Source organism: Hyperolius riggenbachi, chromosome 2 (assembly GCF_040937935.1).
Source record: "Hyperolius riggenbachi isolate aHypRig1 chromosome 2, aHypRig1.pri, whole genome shotgun sequence".
NCBI lineage: Eukaryota > Metazoa > Chordata > Amphibia > Anura > Hyperoliidae > Hyperolius > Hyperolius riggenbachi.
The window spans coordinates 142,687,379-142,706,692 of record NC_090647.1 but is presented as its reverse complement, the minus strand read 5'-3'; the positions used below and the strand labels follow the sequence as shown (position 1 = coordinate 142,706,692).

At 47.0% G+C, this 19,314-nt stretch overlaps 1 protein-coding gene across 1 annotated transcript in view; it reads right to left on the bottom strand.

Moving 5' to 3' along the window:
• DNAJC14 (DnaJ heat shock protein family (Hsp40) member C14) overlaps nucleotides 1-5,843 on the bottom strand; it is a 46,042-nt gene extending 40,199 nt beyond the window's left edge. Inside the window, exon 1 of the mRNA XM_068267585.1 lies at nucleotides 5,706-5,843. The gene's annotated coding sequence lies outside the window, so the exon portion shown is untranslated. The remainder of the gene's footprint in view (nucleotides 1-5,705) is intronic.
• Between the last annotated feature and the right edge of the window lie 13,471 nt (nucleotides 5,844-19,314).

Here is a 19,314-nt window from a genome sequence, read left to right as displayed (position 1 = left end):
ACATGTGACATGCCTTGTATGTGTGTAAGAGGATTAAAGCATTAGTGATTAATGCTGTGATATTTGCACAATAAATTAGCAACTTGCTGCAAGAAATCCAGGTGGAGCCCCAGATCTTTGCATGCTTGATTGGACTACCTAAAGTATCAGCGCTGCGTCATATGTTGGCGCTTTATAAATACAATAAATAAATAACCGTTCGTAGTACAGTATATTCCCTCACTTCATCCTTCTACCACATAGATTTGGTAAGATTGTTCAATCAATATCCCTAATTGGCACCTTAAACCCGTCCTATATGTGGCAGAGCACAAGAGCAACTATGACACATTGTAGTCATGAAATCTTCAGCTTACACACAAAGATAGCTCTGCCTGGAATCTGGGTGCGTGAAATAACTGCACAACCCTCTACAATTACATTTCTTGCCATGGCTATTGCAGTTTTAACTTGGTTTAACGCAGCTTAACATTCATGGCTTTTAGTTTAGTACAGTAAGCTTATGCTGCACATTTACTGGATCCCAACACTGACACAAAAAGTACCAGCAACAGAAGTGCAGCCTATAGAGGGTCCATAAAGAATATGATGTACTAGGCCTACTAAGAACTTGTCTGAGGTCCCTTTTTTCATTGTAAAGGTTAATAAACCAGGGGGTTATCTATACAAATAAGGCAATCAAACAGCAGTGAAAAAAAAATGTGATACCAGGAAAGTTCAACTTCAGTAGTACTACACTAAAGGTGCCCATACACTTACTCGATTTCCCGCCGATAGACAGCAGATTCGATCACTGATCGAATCTGCTGTGAAATCGATGCGTAAATGCTGACCGATCAACCGATTTCCGTCCGGAATCAATCAATCCCATCTGTCCGCATGGAAAATTTTGGTCGATCGCCGGCGGGTCGGGAGTGCCTCGATAGCGGCGTTCGAATGTCCGACGATCGAAGCTAGTGGCAATACATTACTTGTTCCGCCGGTGTGTGTCCCTTCTCCGCACTGGGCTCCGGGTGGCTTCACTTACTTCCTGTCGAGGGAAGTTTAAACAGTAGAGCGCCCTCTACTGTTTAAACTTCCCCCAACAGGAAGTAAAGTGAAGCTGAAACCCAGAGCAGAGAAGGGACAGCTGAGAGCGGGGGACAGGTAATGTATGCAGGGGGCGGCGGCAGCTCCACAGATTGTGAATCGATTTCATAGTGAAATCGATTTAAAATCTGTTTGCAGTGTAGGCAGCCAATATATCCCTCTTTGATCAGATTCGATCACAGAGTAATCTATCTGCTGGTCGATCTGGTGGCAATCGACCATTGTATGGCTGCCTTAAAGTGCCTGCGCAGTACTGTCCTGATGACGTCGGCCGGACCACGTGACCCGCACGGTGCAGCGCAGAAGACGCTGACCCGGAACCCAACCTGGCGAAGTCGGGTTCTGCAGCGGAGAAGACCGGGAGCCATCGGAGCTGCGGCGAGGGCACAGGACGGCTGCCTCATTGGAGGTTTCCTTTAAGGCTATGTTCACAGTGGGCATTGTGTTCCCTGTGACAGGGAAAGAGAGGTGCAGCATATTATCTGCGCATTGCAATGTAAACAGTGAAGTACAGTGAAGCATAATACCAATGAAAAGTATGCTTCACTGTCACTGTTAATGCACACATTTTGCAGTAACACACTACATTAAGATGCTAGCCACCGTTATATTGCACCTCACCCGCCACACTGTGAATGTTGCATCGGTGGTAGTACATAGCATTGCAGCAAGCCACGTTACAAAGTGCCATTTGACCGTACTGCAACGCAACATTGTGAATGTAGGCTTATTTATAATGGCATGCAACCATTGGAGTCAGATCAGGGACAGAGCATCTGAGCTGCATGCTCATTCTGCACCAGTGGAGCAAAACATCAGCGGCCTCCATATTTATCTCACTTCAGGTTTTCTTTAATACTTGGTTCTGAAATGGTTGATATTAACTTCTGAACTCTTTGCAGTCAGTTATAGAGTCTGTGTAGGGCACAGATGCACAGAAAGCTAATTAGGCTCATCTATACAGCATTGCTAACTGTACCTCCTCTATTACAGCAGAAAACATGCAGTATCACTTATATGCTGACCTGTCCTATCAGCAGGTTTGGAGGGAGCTTTGTTCATGCTGTGATAATTAGCTGCAGAGTAAAGGTAAGTACACACAGCTGATATTTGTGAACGACTTGTCGTTCAAACCGGTCGTTTGAACGATAGTTTGGCGTGTGTACGAAGGGTCTTTAGACTGATAGTGGCAGTTTTGACTGATCTGCTTGGCGGATCCATGGACTAATTGTCTACAAACGACAGTTAGGTCCGTACAAGTGTATAAACGACTTGTTGTTTGAAAGTCTATTGGTATCAAACTAATAGACTTTCAAACAACAAGTCGTTTCATCAGTCATTTGATCTAGTCCACTGACCAGTCAAACGACACGTAAATTATCTGTAATTAGCATTTCAAACGTTCTGTCGTCTGTGTACAAGGAGTCCGAACGACTTTTTGTTTAAGTGAAAAGTCGTTCAAACGTCCGGTTTGAACGACAATCGGGCATAAAATCAGATGCGTTTATGCACCTTTACAGAATAAAATATGCTGGCTCTTTTATGTTGTTGGGTTATTTGAATCACAGGACTAGTTAACCAGTACAAAAAATATATTCACAGGCATAACATGTCTTATATTGTTGTATTTCATCAGTAAATTAAGCAGTATGCCTGAAGTCCCTGCTCGCTGCACACTTTTTTGGCAGTTGGACAGAGCAACTGCTATCCACTATGCACTTTTGAAAATAAACAAAACCCCAAAGCTACCTCATGAGGAGATAGCCTAGTCCAAAACCTGTCGGTTCTGTCAGATTTCTACTAGCTACAATAAGTGACAGCAACATAGGAGAAAAATAAATGTATGGCTCATTTTTCTCTGGAAGAAACACACTTCTTATTTGTATGTGTTTACACGTATTTAAAATTTTGAGATTTTCACGATAGTAGTCCTTTAAAGAGGCACTGTAATGACAGAGTGGAATATACAGTAAACTCTCATAATACATTTGGGTTTAGTAAACATTTGGGTATAGTAAACTCTCTTCAGATCCCAGCCAATCTTCATTATAAGTCTATGGGAGCAATGCCTGGTATAGTAATCTCTGATATAATAAAATTTCTGTTATAGTAAACTAGTTTTGTTATTTTTGCCCCTACTTGATACGGACTCTAGATATAGTATAAAGTGGGTCATATGTCAGTGTGAAACTCATGGTCTGCTTCTCTCTTCAGGCTGGTGCTGCAAGTGCCACCTGCTGAGGTATTGGGAGCCACTCACAGGAAGCAAGTGCCACACATCTATTCAGTGATGGCTGCAATTCTTAAGGAGCCCTGGATATTGTACCAGCAACAGGTCCAGCCTGGCTATGCAGCCCTAAGGTATACTTAACCTTGTAGTCCCCCAAATGTGTAAGTGCGTGTACTGTACCTCCAATGGGAGGACAGGGTTGCTCCTTTGCAGCAGAGAATGCACAAGGGAATGCTGGGCCATTTATGGGACAATTTCTGATTTAATAAACCACTCTTGTTGGTAACTTGGAGTTTACAATAACAACATTATACTGAAGTAAATTGTTCAGGATACCCAATTTTATGTTAATCACCCTGGTCTCAGCAACAGAAACACATACATACATACTATCCCAGTGATGTTTAGCCTATGCTGTTTAGTTGTGCAGAATTCTCCTCCCAGAGTATTCTGGGAAAACAGGTGATGTTTCTGCTGACTACAGAAGGCTTCCAACTGCTAAAGAAGTTAACCTTTCCTCTCGTCCCACTTTAGGTCTGCTTTAAATATAATTACTTTAACAGGGGAACAGGGACCTGGTAGGCACACGGTTTTTTGAAGATTTTATTATGAAATCGACTGAAAATCTGTGTGGAGGCAATTGAGCAGATGGATCCTCTCTCTGATCAGATGATCGGAGAGCGATCTAACTGCTGGCCATCAGCGGAGCGTTCAAAAGTTTTCCTACAGTCAATGGATTAGCAAAGGTGTTCAAAATGCATAACAGCTTGTACACAGCAAACATGTATGCATGCATTATGTCAAAGGGAATATTGGCATTCCCACTAACGCTTTTGCATTTTTCAAATGCATTGTTGCACACTTTATTGTGCAGAGACGTACACACAGGGGCGTAGCAATAGCCATAGCATCTGCTATGAGGCCCTGGAGCAGAGAGGGGCCCAGGTAGTACTTGATGTATTCACTATTAACCTTCTTGTGTTCTTTCATCCTCTGACATTATCTCAGTGCCCATAGACTATAAGCAGTGTAGATTGCAGGAGAATGTAAATTGCAAAATTAACTCATATCCATAGGGGTGGCAGTGCTCAAGAATGCCTACATCTGGGGGCCCCATAATCTCTAGCTACACCACTGCACACACAGTTAAATTCAAAAGCCTGTGTGATCCACAGAAAGGAAAATGCAAACAGACAAATGCAATGCGCTTTGCAATGCAATTCTGTGCTTTTTTTGTGGTAATACTTCTGCAGTATGGTGAAAGTTTCTGGACGATTCCAAGGCAACAGCACATGGTGAAAGTTTCTGGACGATTCAAAGGCAACAGCACACCAAAGAGAATACAAGCAGCACTGTTGCTATGGGAGTTAAGCAGTACATTGAGCTGTCAGTTAGCTGGCTGTAAAATAAAAATTACAGCACTATAGTGATGGAAATTTTACAACAGCAGCAAAACTAAACTCCTGGTGCTATTCTACTTTAGGGGACCCATCAGGAAACCTCATAGGGAAATTCAGCTAATGTGATTGAGTGGACAGCACTGTGTTGAATTGCCAGGTTTTGACTGGGGTGTAGTAAACTAGACCCACACTACTTGGCCAGTCACAATGCTTAGTGCTGTAGGAGGGTACTGTAATTGGAGAACTGTTCCCTGTCGCCTAAAGTAGACTAGAACCAACAACCTTCCAGCAATGCACACATAAAACTGCGTATTCCATATTTCCTCTACAGTGTGTTTCACCTTTAATCCAAGTATTCAGACACTAAAGCGTTGCCATGCATGGCAATAGCTGTGATCACAGGGTTACTAATTCAGAATTAACATCATTACCTTTCCAGATCGGATTAACGCTGTGCAAAGTAACCCTGTGCAAAGTTTTGGTGCAACCCCCATCAATTTCAGTAGAAGTAGAAGACAAAAAAAAAATCACGTAGAGTTGAATGTTTCATTTCTATGCACAACCTAACAAGAAGTTTTACATGCTTCTCAATCCAAGGAAACCTAGCTTTTTGCCTACAGTTAACAGAATACAATACAAAGAAGATGTGAGCAAAACATATACACTCCCTCAACTCTATATTGACATAACAAGAATGGGGTCTCCTGGGTCCTCAATGACAACTTCAGAAAGCTGTTGCTGTCAACACTGACCAGCAATCGTCATGTGCTACTTCACTATTCCACTACCTCTCCCCAAGTAGTAATGTAAGTGTCACTAGTGCCTGCCTGCATACACAGGGGCAGCACAGGCAGCTGAAGGCTGCTGTCACCGTGCTGTTTCCAGTAGCTGAGGAGGGTCAGTCAGGCCTCTGGGTATAGCTTATACATGGACGGGTCGCACACATATGGATACACATAGCAGGAAGCTGCTGCTGCTGTCCTTACCCTGCCCCGTTCCTCCGGAGGTAGAGAGGGGGCAGCTCCCCCAGCAGCCGCTACCGACACCAGTATCCTGTCACTGCTGTCACCGCTCCCCCGGCTATCTCCGTACTGCTGCCTAACAGCCACACACTGTCCAACATCACTTCCGGAACCGACGTGGGCCGAGCGTCAGCGTGACGGCTACGTCATGCGTCCTGGGTCTCTGCTGCTTAGGGTTCCCTGGCTGCAGTTGCGCGTCTGCTCTGCTCTGTGCTGTGTCTTCTGAGGCTGCAGAGGGATAGTCTGAGCTGGGGACCTAAAGCCAGAAAAAATAAAGTAGAAGGAAGCCGCTGTACAGTCCAGTTTCCCTATTCTATCTCTGCTGCAGGGGAGGACTAGCCAAGGGGGAAATTTCCCCCCAGGCTGCCTCTCATTTAATGATTTAGGGCTGGTACAGTGCCTGCTGCATTCAGGTTTTTGTATAAGGCAATGTGAAACATTAGGCTGGCTGAGAGAAATAAAGGTGCAATTACAGAGCAATTAGAGCAAGTGTAAGCTGGTAAATGTACACAGCAAGATGCAGAGCAGAGGCTTGCCTGCAGGGTTCATAGAAAAAAAAACGCTGCTTTCACACCATTATAGCTCCCAACTGTCCCTCTTCTGTTGGGACAGTACCTCTATGGACATAAGTGTGTGTGTGGGGGGGGGAGAGTCTTGGGGAATTAATATGGCGGTACATCTGTTGTCTCGGCGACCAACCAACTGTTTTGATAATTATTATCGGATTGGGTGAAAATCGGTGCCGCCACAAGCATGCCCAATTGACGATCTGACTGATTTTGGTCGGAAATTGGTTGAATCTGAGATGCTGGGAAATCTCTGGCCGATGTGGTTGATTTGGTGAGCAGCGGTAACGACGTGCGATAATCACGAACGACGGACACAACGGTAACCTCTTGCTGTCATCCCTCCAAATGTATTATGTGACCACCGGTGCCTGTGCAGTTATACTTTACCCGTCACACTGCCCTGGAAGTGTCCTTGCTGTATTTCCACCTGACTACCAGCATGTAGCAATGTAGCACGTGTGGTGCGTGTCTGACGTCATTTGTGCTGGGGCTGCCATGGAAACGGGCCTCTAGTTTGTGTTTCCCCTCCCAGGCTGAAAGGTCCCAGTCCTCCCCTGCTCTGCTGAGTCCCTTTTTACAGTATTCAATATTAATACGGAATATTGCTCTTGGCCATGCTCTCTTTTATGTATTTGTGCGGCCATGCTGCACAGGTGCAAGGTACGGGCCATGCTTGCTCGGTAGCACGGAGCTGCTGGTGTTTGGCTTTTTCCTCCTTGCACAAGTGGCTCTGTGCTATTGCATAGCTCCCAGCTGTCCTTTTGGAGGGACAGTCCATCTTTGGGAGCCCTGTCCACCTTTCTTCCTCATGTTTCCCTCTTTTAGGACTGATGTACATATCTATGTAAATATATGTATTTTTCTCCTGAGAAATGTATTTATTTCACTCTAAACTTTATTCTCATCCTTTAAAGAGGAACTGTAACCAAAAACATCCCCTGGGGGGTACTCGCCTCGGTAGGGGGAAGACTCGATAGGATTCCTCCTGTGTCCCACGGCGGCGGAGAAAATCCTCCCGGAACGGCGTGGATGTAAATATTTACCTCCTGGGCTCCAGCGCAGGAGCAGTACCAGTTCTCTGCACGGAGATAGGTGAAAATAGGCGATCTCCGTCGGGCCGCTCTACTACGCAGGCGCAAGTCGCCTGCGCAGTAGAGCGGACCCGACAGAGATCGGCTATTTACGCCTATCTCCGTCAAAAGAGCCGCAACAGCGCCACCAGTGGAGCCAGAAAAGGTAAATGTTGCACAGCGCCACAAATTGTCGCCTGTGCGTTCCGCGGGCTGCAGCAAGACCGCCATGGGACACAGGAGGACAGGGGAAGCCTCATTAGGATCCAGAGGCTTCCCCCTACCAGGGGAAGTACCCCCAGGGGATTTTTTTTTGTTACAGAGTCTCTTTAAAGTGAACCTTAACTAAAATTAAAAAAAAAAAAAAATCACTTACCTGGGGCTTCCTCAAGCCCCCTGCAGCCGTCCTGTGCCCCCGCCGGTCCTCGACTATCCTCCAGTGCCCCGCCGCTGCTGAAACTGAAACTAACCCGTGACGGTGCACCTGACCAGCAAGTGCACAGGACGGCTGCAGGGGGCTTGAGGAAGCCCCAGGTAAGTGAAACTTTTTTTAAAATTTCGGTTAAGGTTCACTTTAAATCAATATATTTCTTATTTTAAAACGTTAATATGAAGAAAAATGAACCAGGATATAAAGGACCAGTGTGATTGAATTTTAAAGGGACTCCGAGCAGTGCAGAAACTATGGAAAGATGCATATAATTTTAAAGCTCTCTTTCTCCTCTTTCCAATGATATATAAACCGCCGCCCTATGCCTTTTAGTTTTTGCTATTTTCGCAATCAAAATTGCCGCAGCCGCGATTTCAAACGCGAAAATAGAGAGAATTAAAAGGAAAGGCGTAGGGCCGCGGTTTATGTGTCATCAGAAAGAGTAGAAAGAGAGCTTTAAAATGATATCCAACTTTCCATAGTTACATTGTATTAAGGTGGCCATACACTGGCCCGATTTGCGCCCGTTTCGACAGCAGATTCGATCACTGGGATCGAATCTGCTGCCAATCGTTCACGCTACACGCCGAATGTCGATCCATTCCGTCCGATCCCGTCGATCGCGCCGTGCGGAAAATAACCGTCGATCGCCCGCGGGTAGAGAGCGCATCGCTAGCGGCGTTCGAGTGCCCGACGACCGACGCAATGGAGCCGCATACATTACCTGCTCCGCCGGCGCAACTCCCGGGTGTCCGCTCTTCTCCGTATCGGCTCTGGTCTGGTCTCCTCCGGCATGCTTCCCTTCTTCCTGTCCCGGCAGGAAGTTTAAACAGTAGAGGGCGCTCTACTGTTTAAACTTCCCCCAGACAGGAAGAATGGAAGCATGCCGGAGACCAGAGCAGACCAGAGCGGAGACGGAGAAGAAGAAGAAGAGCGGTGACCGGCGGCAGTCGCACCAGCGGAGCAGGTAATGTATGCGGGCGGGGGAAGCGGCGGCAGCAGCACCACCACCACAACAGATTGTGATCGGTTTCAGGCTGAAATCGGTTCACAATCTGTTTGCAGTAAAGGTAGCCATACAATCCCTCTCTGATCAGATTCGATCAGATAGGGATCTGTCTGTTGGTCGAATCTGATGGCAAATCGACCAGTGTATGGCTACCTTTACACAGGGCGACTTTATCTCAAAGTCAGCAGCTCCATTCAGCAGAATGGAGCTGCTGACTTTAGGAAAAAGTCGCCCTGTGTAATAGAATGTAACTATGGAAAGATGGATGTCATTTTACAGCTCTCTTTCTCCTCTTTCTGTTGACACATAAACCGCGGCCCTACGCCTTTTAGTTTTCTCTATTTTCGCGTTTGAATTCGTGGCCGTGGCAATTGCGAAAATAGCAAAAACTAAAAGGCATAGGGCGGCGGTTTATATATCATTGGAAAGAGGAGAAAGAGAGCTTTAACCACTTAAGGACCGCCCACTGCACAGGGGCGGCTGGAAAGTGGATCCCGCAAGGACCGCCGCATGCACAGAGGCGGCGGTCCTTGTACGGGCATGGGCGGAGCGATCGCGTCATCCGTGACGCGATCCTCCGCAGGGGATCGATGGCCGGGGACTTAGACTCCAGTCCCCGGCCAATTAGCAGCGCCGGCGGGCGGAGGAAATCCGCAATCGAGTTAAATTAAGTGTATAAAGCACTTTGCTAGGTAAACAAAGTGCTTTATACACGCTTCCTCCTCGCCTCGTGGTCTCATTGTTCCAGAGACCACCAGCGAAGAGGAAGCAGTAGTAAGTATACACCACACATTTTTTTTTTCACCCACAGCCCCCCTGATCTCCCACCCCAGCCTTCAGACCCCCCCCCCCTGCCCACCCCCCAGAACACTGTTTGCACCCAATCACCCCCCTAATCACCCATCAATCACTCCCTGTCACTATCAGTAAACGCTATTTTTTGTATGCCCTAAACTGCCCCCTGCTCCCTCCTGATCACCCCCCACCCCTCAGATTCTCCCCAGACCCCCCCCCCCCCCTGTGTACTGTATGCCTCTATCCCCCCTGTAATAACCCACTGATCACCTGTCAATCACCCATCAATCACCCCCTGTCACTGCCACCCATCAATCAGCCCCTAACCTGCCTTTTGCGGGCAATCTGATCACCCACCCACACCAATAGATTGCCCGCAGATCCGACGTCAGATCACCTCCCAAGTGCATTGTTTACATCTGTTCTCTACCCTAAACACCCACTAATTACCCATCAATCACCCCCTATCACCACCTGTCACTGTTACCCATCAGATCAGACCCTAATCTGCCCCTTGCGGGCACCCAATCACCCGCCTACACGCTCAGATTGCCCTCAGACCCCCCCTTATCAATTCGCCAGTGCATTATTTACATCTGTTCTTCCCTGTAATAACCCACTGATCACCTGTCAATCACCCATCAATCACCCCCTGTCACTGCCACCCATCAATCACCCCCTGTCACTGCCACCCATCAATCAGCCCCTAACCTGCCCCTTGCGGGCAATCTGATCACCCACCCACACCAATAGATCGCCCGCAGATCCGACGTCAGATCACCTCCCAAGTGCATTGTTTACAACTGTTCTCTACCCTAAACACCCATTAATTACCCATCAATCACCCATCAATCACCCCCTATCACCCCCTGTCACTGTTACCCATCAGATCAGACCCTAATCTGCCCCTTGCGGGCACCCAATCCTACACGCTAAGATTGCCCTCAGACCCCCCCTTATCAATTCTCCAGTGCATTATTTACATCTGTTCTTCCCTGTAATAACCCACTGATCACCTGTCAATCACCCATCAATCACCCCCTGTCACTGCCACCCATCAATCAGCCCCTAACCTGCCCCTTGCGGGCAATCTGATCACCCACCCACACCAATAGATCGCCCGCAGATCTGACGTCAGATCACCTCCCAAGTGCATTGTTTACATCTGTTCTCTACCCTAAACACCCACTAATTACCCATCAATCACTCCCGGTCACTGCTACCCATCAGATTAGACCCCTATCTGCCCCTAGGGCACTCAATCACCCGCCCACACCCTCAGAACGCCCTCAGACCCCAGCCTTGATCACCTCGCCAGTGCATTGCTTGCATCTTTTCCCCCCTCTAATCACACCTTGAGACACCCATCAATCACCTCCTGTCACCCCCTAGCACACCTACCCATCAGATCAGGCCCTAATTTGCCCCGTGTGGGCTCCTGATCACTCGGCCAAACCCTCAGATCCCCCTCAGACCCCCTTCCGATCACCTCCCCAGTGCATTGATTGCATCTATTTTCCCCTCTAACCACCCCCTGAGACACCCATCAATCACCTCCTGTCACCCCCCTAGCACTCCTATCCATCAGATCAGGCTCAATACAACCTGTCATCTAAAAGGCCACCCTGCTTATGACCGGTTCCACAAAATTTGCCCCCTCATAGACCACCTTTTATTATTATTATTATTATTATTTAGTATTTATATAGCGCCGACATATTACGCAGCGCTGTACAGTGTATATATATATATATATATATATATATATATATATATATATATATATCTTGTCACTAACTGTCCCTCAAAGAAGCTCACAATCTAATCCCTACCATTGCCATATGTCTATATTATGTAGTGTAAGTACTGTAGTCTAGGGCCAATTTTTTTTTTTTTTTTTTTTAGGGGGAGCCAATTAACTTATCCATATGTTTTTGGAATGTGGGAGGAAACCGGAGTGCCCGGAGGAAACCCACGCAGACACGGAGAGAACATACAAACTCTTTGCAGATAGTGCCCTGGCTGGAATTCGAACCAGGGACCCAGCGCTGCAAGGCGAGAGAGCTAACCACTACGCCACCATGCTTTTATCAAAATTTGCAGATGCTTATACCCCTGAACAGTCATTTTGAGACATTTGGTTTCCAGACTACTCGCGGTTTTGGGCCCGTAAAATGCCAGGGCGGTATAGGAACCCGACAAGTGACCACATTTTAGAAAGAAGACACCCCAAGGTATTCTGTTAGGTGTATGACGAGTTCATAGAAGATTTTATTTTTTTGTCAAAAGTTAGCGGAAATTGATTTTAATTGTTTTTTTTCACAAAGTGTCATTTTTCACTAACTTGTGACAAAAAATAAAATCTTCTATGAACTCGCCATACACCTAACGGAATACCTTGGGGTGTCTTCTTTCTAAAATGGGGTCACTTGTGAGGTTCCTATACTGCCCTGGCATTTTAGGGGCCCTAAACCGTGAGGAGTAGTCTTAAAAAACAAATGCCTTAAAATGACCTGTGAATTATTATTTTTTTTATTATTATTTAGTATTTATATAGCGCCAACATATTACGCAGCGCTGTACAGTGTATATATATATATATTGTCTTGTCACTAACTGTCCCTCAAAGGAGCTCACAATCTAATCCCAACCATTGTCATATGTCTATATTATGTAGTCTAAGGCCAATTTTAGGGGGAGCCAATTAATATATCTGTATGTTTTTGGAATGTGGGAGGAAACCGGAGTGCCCGGAGGAAACCCACGTAGACACGGAGAGAACATACAAACTCTTTGCAGATAGTGCCGTGGCTGGGATTTGAACCAGGGATCCAGCGCTGCAAGGCGAGAGCGCTAACCACTACGCCACCGTGCTGCCCATAATAGGACATTGGGCCCCTTAGCACACATAGGCTGCAAAAAAGTGTCACACATTTGGTATCGCCGTACTCAGGAGAAGTAGTATAATGTGTTTTTGGGTGTATTTTACACACACCCATGCTGGGTGGGAGAAATCTCTCTGTAAATGGACAATTGTGTGTAAAAAAAATCAAACAATTGTCATTTACAGAGATATTTCTCCCACCCAGCATGGGTATGTGTAAAAACACATTATACTACTTCTCCTGAGTACGGCGATACCACATGTGTGGCACTTTTTTACACCCTAAGTGCGCTAAGGGGCCCAAAGTCCAATGAGTACAATTAGGATTTCACAGGTCATTTTGCGACATTTGGTTTCAAGACTACTCCTCAAGGTTTAGGGTCCCTAAAATGCCAGGGCAGTATTAGTGTTGGGCGAACAGTGTTCGCCACTGTTCGGGTTCTGCAGAACATCACCCTGTTCGGGTGATGTTCGAGTTCGGCCGAACACCTGACGGTGCTCGGCCAAACCGTTCGGCCATATGGCCGAACTAAGAGCGCATGGCCGAACGTTCCCCGAACGTTCGGCTAGCGCTGTGATTGGCCGAACGGGTCACGTGGTTCGGACCCGAACGCGCTCTGATTGGCCGAACTGTCACGTGGTTCGGGTAAATAAATACCCGAACCACGTCATATCTCCGCCATTTGTCTGTGGGTTTAGCTTTGGGTAGGCAGGCAGGGTAGTTCGCGCTCCAGCCACGCTAGCCAGGGTCCCCCCCAGTCATTGTGTGTCACTGCTGGGAACAGTAGTACACCGCTCGTTCAGCCACACTATATAGCATTCTGTGTACTGTTCTGTGTCTGCTGGGAACAGTAGTACACCGCTCGTTCAGCCACACTATATAGCATTCTGTGTACTGTTCTGTGTCTGCTGGGAACAGTAGTACACCGCTCGTTCAGCCACACTATATAGCATTCTGTGTACTGTTCTGTGTCTGCTGGGAACAGTAGTACACCGCTCGTTCAGCCACACTATATAGCATTCTGTGTACTGTTCTGTGTCTGCTGGGAACAGTAGTACACCGCTCGTTCAGCCACACTATATAGCATTCTGTGTACTGTTCTGTGTCTGCTGGGAACAGTAGTACACCGCTCGTTCAGCCACACTATATAGCATTCTGTGTACTGTTCTGTGTCTGCTGGGAACAGTGGTACACCGCTCGTTCAGCCACACTATATAGCATTCTGTGTACTGTTCTGTGTCTGCTGGGAACAGTGGTACACCGCTCGTTCAGCCACACTATATAGCATTCTGTGTACTGTTCTGTGTCTGCTGGGAACAGTAGTACACCGCTCGTTCAGCCACACTATATAGCATTCTGTGTACTGTTCTGTGTCTGCTGGGAACAGTAGTACACCGCTCGTTCAGCCACACTATATAGCATTCTGTGTACTGTTCTGTGTCTGCTGGGAACAGTAGTACACCGCTCGTTCAGCCACACTATATAGCATTCTGTGTACTGTTCTGTGTCTGCTGGGAACAGTAGTACACCGCTCGTTCAGCCACACTATATAGCATTCTGTGTACTGTTCTGTGTCTGCTGGGAATAGTGGTACACCGCTCGTTCAGCCACACTATATAGCATTCTGTGTACTGTTCTGTGTCTGCTGGGAACAGTAGTACACCGCTCGTTCAGCCACACTATATAGCATTCTGTGTACTGTTCTGTGTCTGCTGGGAACAGTAGTACACCGCTCGTTCAGCCACACTATATAGCATTCTGTGTACTGTTCTGTGTCTGCTGGGAATAGTGGTACACCGCTCGTTCAGCCACACTATATAGCATTCTGTGTACTGTTCTGTGTCTGCTGGGAACAGTAGTACACCGCTCGTTCAGCCACACTATATAGCATTCTGTGTACTGTTCTGTGTCTGCTGGGAACAGTAGTACACCGCTCGTTCAGCCACACTATATAGCATTCTGTGTACTGTTCTGTGTCTGCTGGGAACAGTAGTACACCGCTCGTTCAGCCACACTATATAGCATTCTGTGTACTGTTCTGTGTCTGCTGGGAATAGTGGTACACCGCTCGTTCAGCCACACTATATAGCATTCTGTGTACTGTTCTGTGTCTGCTGGGAACAGTAGTACACCGCTCGTTCAGCCACACTATATAGCATTCTGTGTACTGTTCTGTGTCTGCTGGGAACAGTAGTACACCGCTCGTTCAGCCACACTATATAGCATTCTGTGTACTGTTCTGTGTCTGCTGGGAATAGTGGTACACCGCTCGTTCAGCCACACTATATAGCATTCTGTGTACTGTTCTGTGTCTGCTGGGAACAGTGGTACACCGCTCGTTCAGCCACACTATATAGCATTCTGTGTACTGTTCTGTGTCTGCTGGGAACAGTAGTACACCGCTCGTTCAGCCACACTATATAGCATTCTGTGTACTGTTCTGTGTCTGCTGGGAACAGTAGTACACCGCTCGTTCAGCCACACTATATAGCATTCTGTGTACTGTTCTGTGTCTGCTGGGAATAGTGGTACACCGCTCGTTCAGCCACACTATATAGCATTCTGTGTACTGTTCTGTGTCTGCTGGGAACAGTAGTACACCGCTCGTTCAGCCACACTATATAGCATTCTGTGTACTGTTCTGTGTCTGCTGGGAACAGTAGTACACCGCTCGTTCAGCCACACTATATAGCATTCTGTGTACTGTTCTGTGTCTGCTGGGAACAGTAGTACACCGCTCGTTCAGCCACACTATATAGCATTCTGTGTACTGTTCTGTGTCTGCTGGGAACAGTAGTACACCGCTCGTTCAGCCACACTATATAGCATTCTGTGTACTGTTCTGTGTCTGCTGGGAATAGTGGTACACCGCTCGTTCAGCCACACTATATAGCATTCTGTGTACTGTTCTGTGTCTGCTGGGAACAGTGGTACACCGCTCGTTCAGCCACACTATATAGCATTCTGTGTACTGTTCTGTGTCTGCTGGGAACAGTAGTACACCGCTCGTTCAGCCACACTATATAGCATTCTGTGTACTGTTCTGTGTCTGCTGGGAATAGTGGTACACCGCTCGTTCAGCCACACTATATAGCATTCTGTGTACTGTTCTGTGTCTGCTGGGAATAGTGGTACACCGCTCACCCGTCACTGTATAGCATTGTGCTCTGTGTCGCTGCTGGGAATAGTGGTACACCGCTCACCCGTCACTGTATAGCATTGTGCTCTGTGTCGCTGCTGGGAATAGTGGTACTGTATAGCATTTCTGTACTGCCACTGTACTGCTGCCAGTCAGCGTGTACTGTAAGGATAAGTGAAATGAGGAAGAAATCCGGTGAAAGAGGGAGGGGCAAGGGAAGAGGTGTTTCCCCTGACGGTTCACGTACAGGCCACAGGGGAGCACCCAAGAAAACCCACTCAATACCGCCCATGTTGTCCAGGACAACAACCCTCACAAATCCAAAAGAACAGGACCAGATAATTACTTGGATGACCGCTCAAGCGTCCAGCAGTGGGTTAAGCAGCACCAGCACATCACGCACGAGGTCCGAGTCCTCAGCCAGTTACAAGGAGCCAGTGGGCACAAAGCTGACACAACCGGCAGCGACACCACGCACACAACTGCCAGATAACCAGCCCGATGAATTACCTCAGGACACAATGGGGTATTCGCAGGAGCTATTCCCAGCCCAACAAACTTCCACCTTTCAAAGGTCAATGGAGGAACAGCCAGAAATGTTGTGCCTGGATTCACAACCGTTAACTGTGGGAAATGCACCGCGCACTGAAATACAAGGCGAGTGTTATGATCACTTCTGCAGCGTTTACTGTTGACTGCAGTGGTATTGCAAACCAAACAGTTCTAATGTCATTACATGCATTTGCTTGCATAGTTTGGTTTGCACTTAAACTAGTTGCTGATTCCATCTGCAGTCGCTCTGAAGTTAATGACAGTTTAACCTCCCTGGCGGTAAGCCCGTGCTGAGCACGGGCTATGCCGCCGGGAGGCACCGCTCAGGCCCCGCTGGGCCGATTTGCATAATTTTTTTTTTGCTACACGCAGCTAGCACTTTGCTAGCTGCGTGTAGCATCTGATCGCCGCCGCTACCCGCCGATCCGCCGCAATTCCTCTCGCCGCGGCCGCCCCCCCCCCAGACCCCGTGCGCTGCCTGGCCAATCAGTGCCAGGCAGCGCTATGGGGCAGATCGGAGTCCCCTCTGACGTCACGACGTCGATGACGTCGGTGACGTCATCCCGCCCGTCGCCATGGCGACGGGGGAAGCCCTCCAGGAGATCCCGTTCTTTGAACGGGATCTCCTGATCTCCGATCGCCGGAGGCGATCGGAGGGGCTGGGGGGATGCCGCTGAGCAGCGGCTATCATGTAGCGAGACTTTGTCTCGCTACATGAAAAAAAAAAAAAAAAAAATTAAAAAAAAAGATTTGCTGCCCCCTGGCGGATTTTTTGCAAACCGCCAGGGGGGTTAATATGCTTTTGTGTAAACAAACATTGTCTGCTGCAGTGGAGGGGCAGTCCCTTTCCTACAGGCTGCATATCATTGTCTGCCTTTTCCTGCTATCAGCCTGTGATTAATTACCATTCACTTGTGTGGGAGTCTGCAGGTCTGCTCCCATTGGATGACCTCAGTATAAAGAACTGCTTCCTGCAATGCCTCATGGGCTACCATAGTTTCAGACTCTATCTGTTACTCTGCTCGTGCCCCACCTCGTTCCTGGTCCGTGTGGACTGCGCTGACTCCTGCGAAGGGGTCAGCGAGTCCTCCTAGTTCTGCTCTTGTTCTAGAAGTTGCTACTTGCTTGTCTTGTGTCATATATTGGTTCATCGCCAATATATACGCATACTTGCGCATTTTGTTATTTTCCTTGTATTCGTGTTACGTTAATATATCAGTGTCGCTGATATATACGTACACGAACTGTTTATTTCCTGTGTTCAGTTAGTCAGTTTTCCAGCACGTTTTGGTAGTTTGCGCGTATCGTGAACACCCGTGCTGAGCTAGTTATCCTGTTCCTGGTCCTGTTTGTGGATTGCGTTCATCTCTGCGAAGAGATAACGAATCCTTCTGAATCCTGTTCCTGGTCCTGTTTGTGGATTGCGTTCATCTCTGCGAAGAGATAGCGAATCCTTCTGAGTCCTGTTCCCTGTATTACTTCAGTCTTAGTCAGAGTTCCTGCTTATGTCATATATCGGTTCATTGCCAATATATACATATGTTAGTCAGACGTTACGAATAGTTTCATTGATAGCTGTAATTGTAATACGCTAGGAAAACATACTTATTGTATATTTATCTGTGTTGCGTTCATCTATCTCGATCCTGCTGTTTCCTGTCTCTCCTGTCCTGTCTTTGTGAGGCACGCCATCGCCGCAACGCATTGGCTGCCTCATTCCAGTCTGTCTGGTTTTGGACGCTTGCTGTCGCTAAGTAATCGCTAGCTAGCAAGCGTTCATTCTGTCTACCTGTCCTGATCTCCTCAGTCCTGGTTTATGCGCTCAGCGCTACTTTGCGCTGAGACGTTATTACGAAAGTGTTTGTGGCTGTTCAGATCTGCACCGGCTCTGTGCACCACAATCTCCTATTGGAGTCAGTCCTCTCCTCCACTAAACTGGGGATATCCTGATCCCTTGTGCTGGTGTGTGTACCTCCTTCACGTCAGCTTATGTGTTGTATGCTGACTGTGGAGATTACACCCCCAAGCGTAACATTATGGTAGCCCCATTACCAATCCCCATTGTGGGGGGGGTTCCCAGCAAAAATGACACTGTTTGTTATGGTTCCTGTTCCTTTAAGAAATTTGAGAAGCTCAATTCTGAAACAGAAAATGAGTTTTTTTCTGAATGTGCCAGGTTCCTGGCCAATCCTGAGCTCCAGGCTACTCCTGTTTCAACGTGGGCCCCCCAGCTAGTTTATGTTTTATTTAAGGGAAGATTGTTTCAGTGGGCCTACGATGTCTTGGATCATACCAATTTAAAAGAAAGACCACTGGAATTTCTAGCGTTTGTGATCCATAACTGGCTGCGCAAAACCGGTTTGCCTAGCCCTTTTGATAAGCTCCTGGCAGCTTGTCAATCAGCTGCTCCTTCTACTGCCTACAAAAATAATCAGCAAGCAGATAATTGTTCTGATAACTTTTCTTCTGCTAAGGCAGCAGGGTCTAAAGCCAAACGTAAACGCTCCAAAAGAAAAGCGTTACAATCAGCGGAGTCGTTGCCCTTGGCGACTGCGCATCAGATCTGTAATGAGACTCCGCCAGTAGTAGATAATGAAATTCAGTCACCATTCAGGGGAGTCAAATGGACCTATGAAACTACTAATGAACTTTCATTGCTAGCCAGGGAAAATAAAAGTTCTTGTTTAAATGAATTATCTGAATATGATTATGAAGATATATTACAGAGTATTGAACAGATCAATTTATTCGTGCAGCAAGGGAAATTTGCATACACTACAGTTCAATACTTGCTACAGGTATTGGAGATCCTTAGGAATAAGAAATCGGCCAATCACCTGCTAAATAACCCAATGTATGTTTCTGCCACTAACACATTTGCAAACTATGATCAGCCGGAATGCTCAGCTGTTAAATATGCATGGGATCCTCCATTTGAGAAAGGAGAGATGGAAGCTCTGGTCTATGAATGGAAGAAAGATGCAAGTTCATTTTGTCAGTTTTACAGTGCAAAAAGTGAATTAGTATTGAATGCATGCATTAAGTCTGCCTATAACCTAATAAAAACTGGTGTGTGTGGGTATGACTTTGTGGCTCCATTGATCGATGTGTGGAGAATGATTCT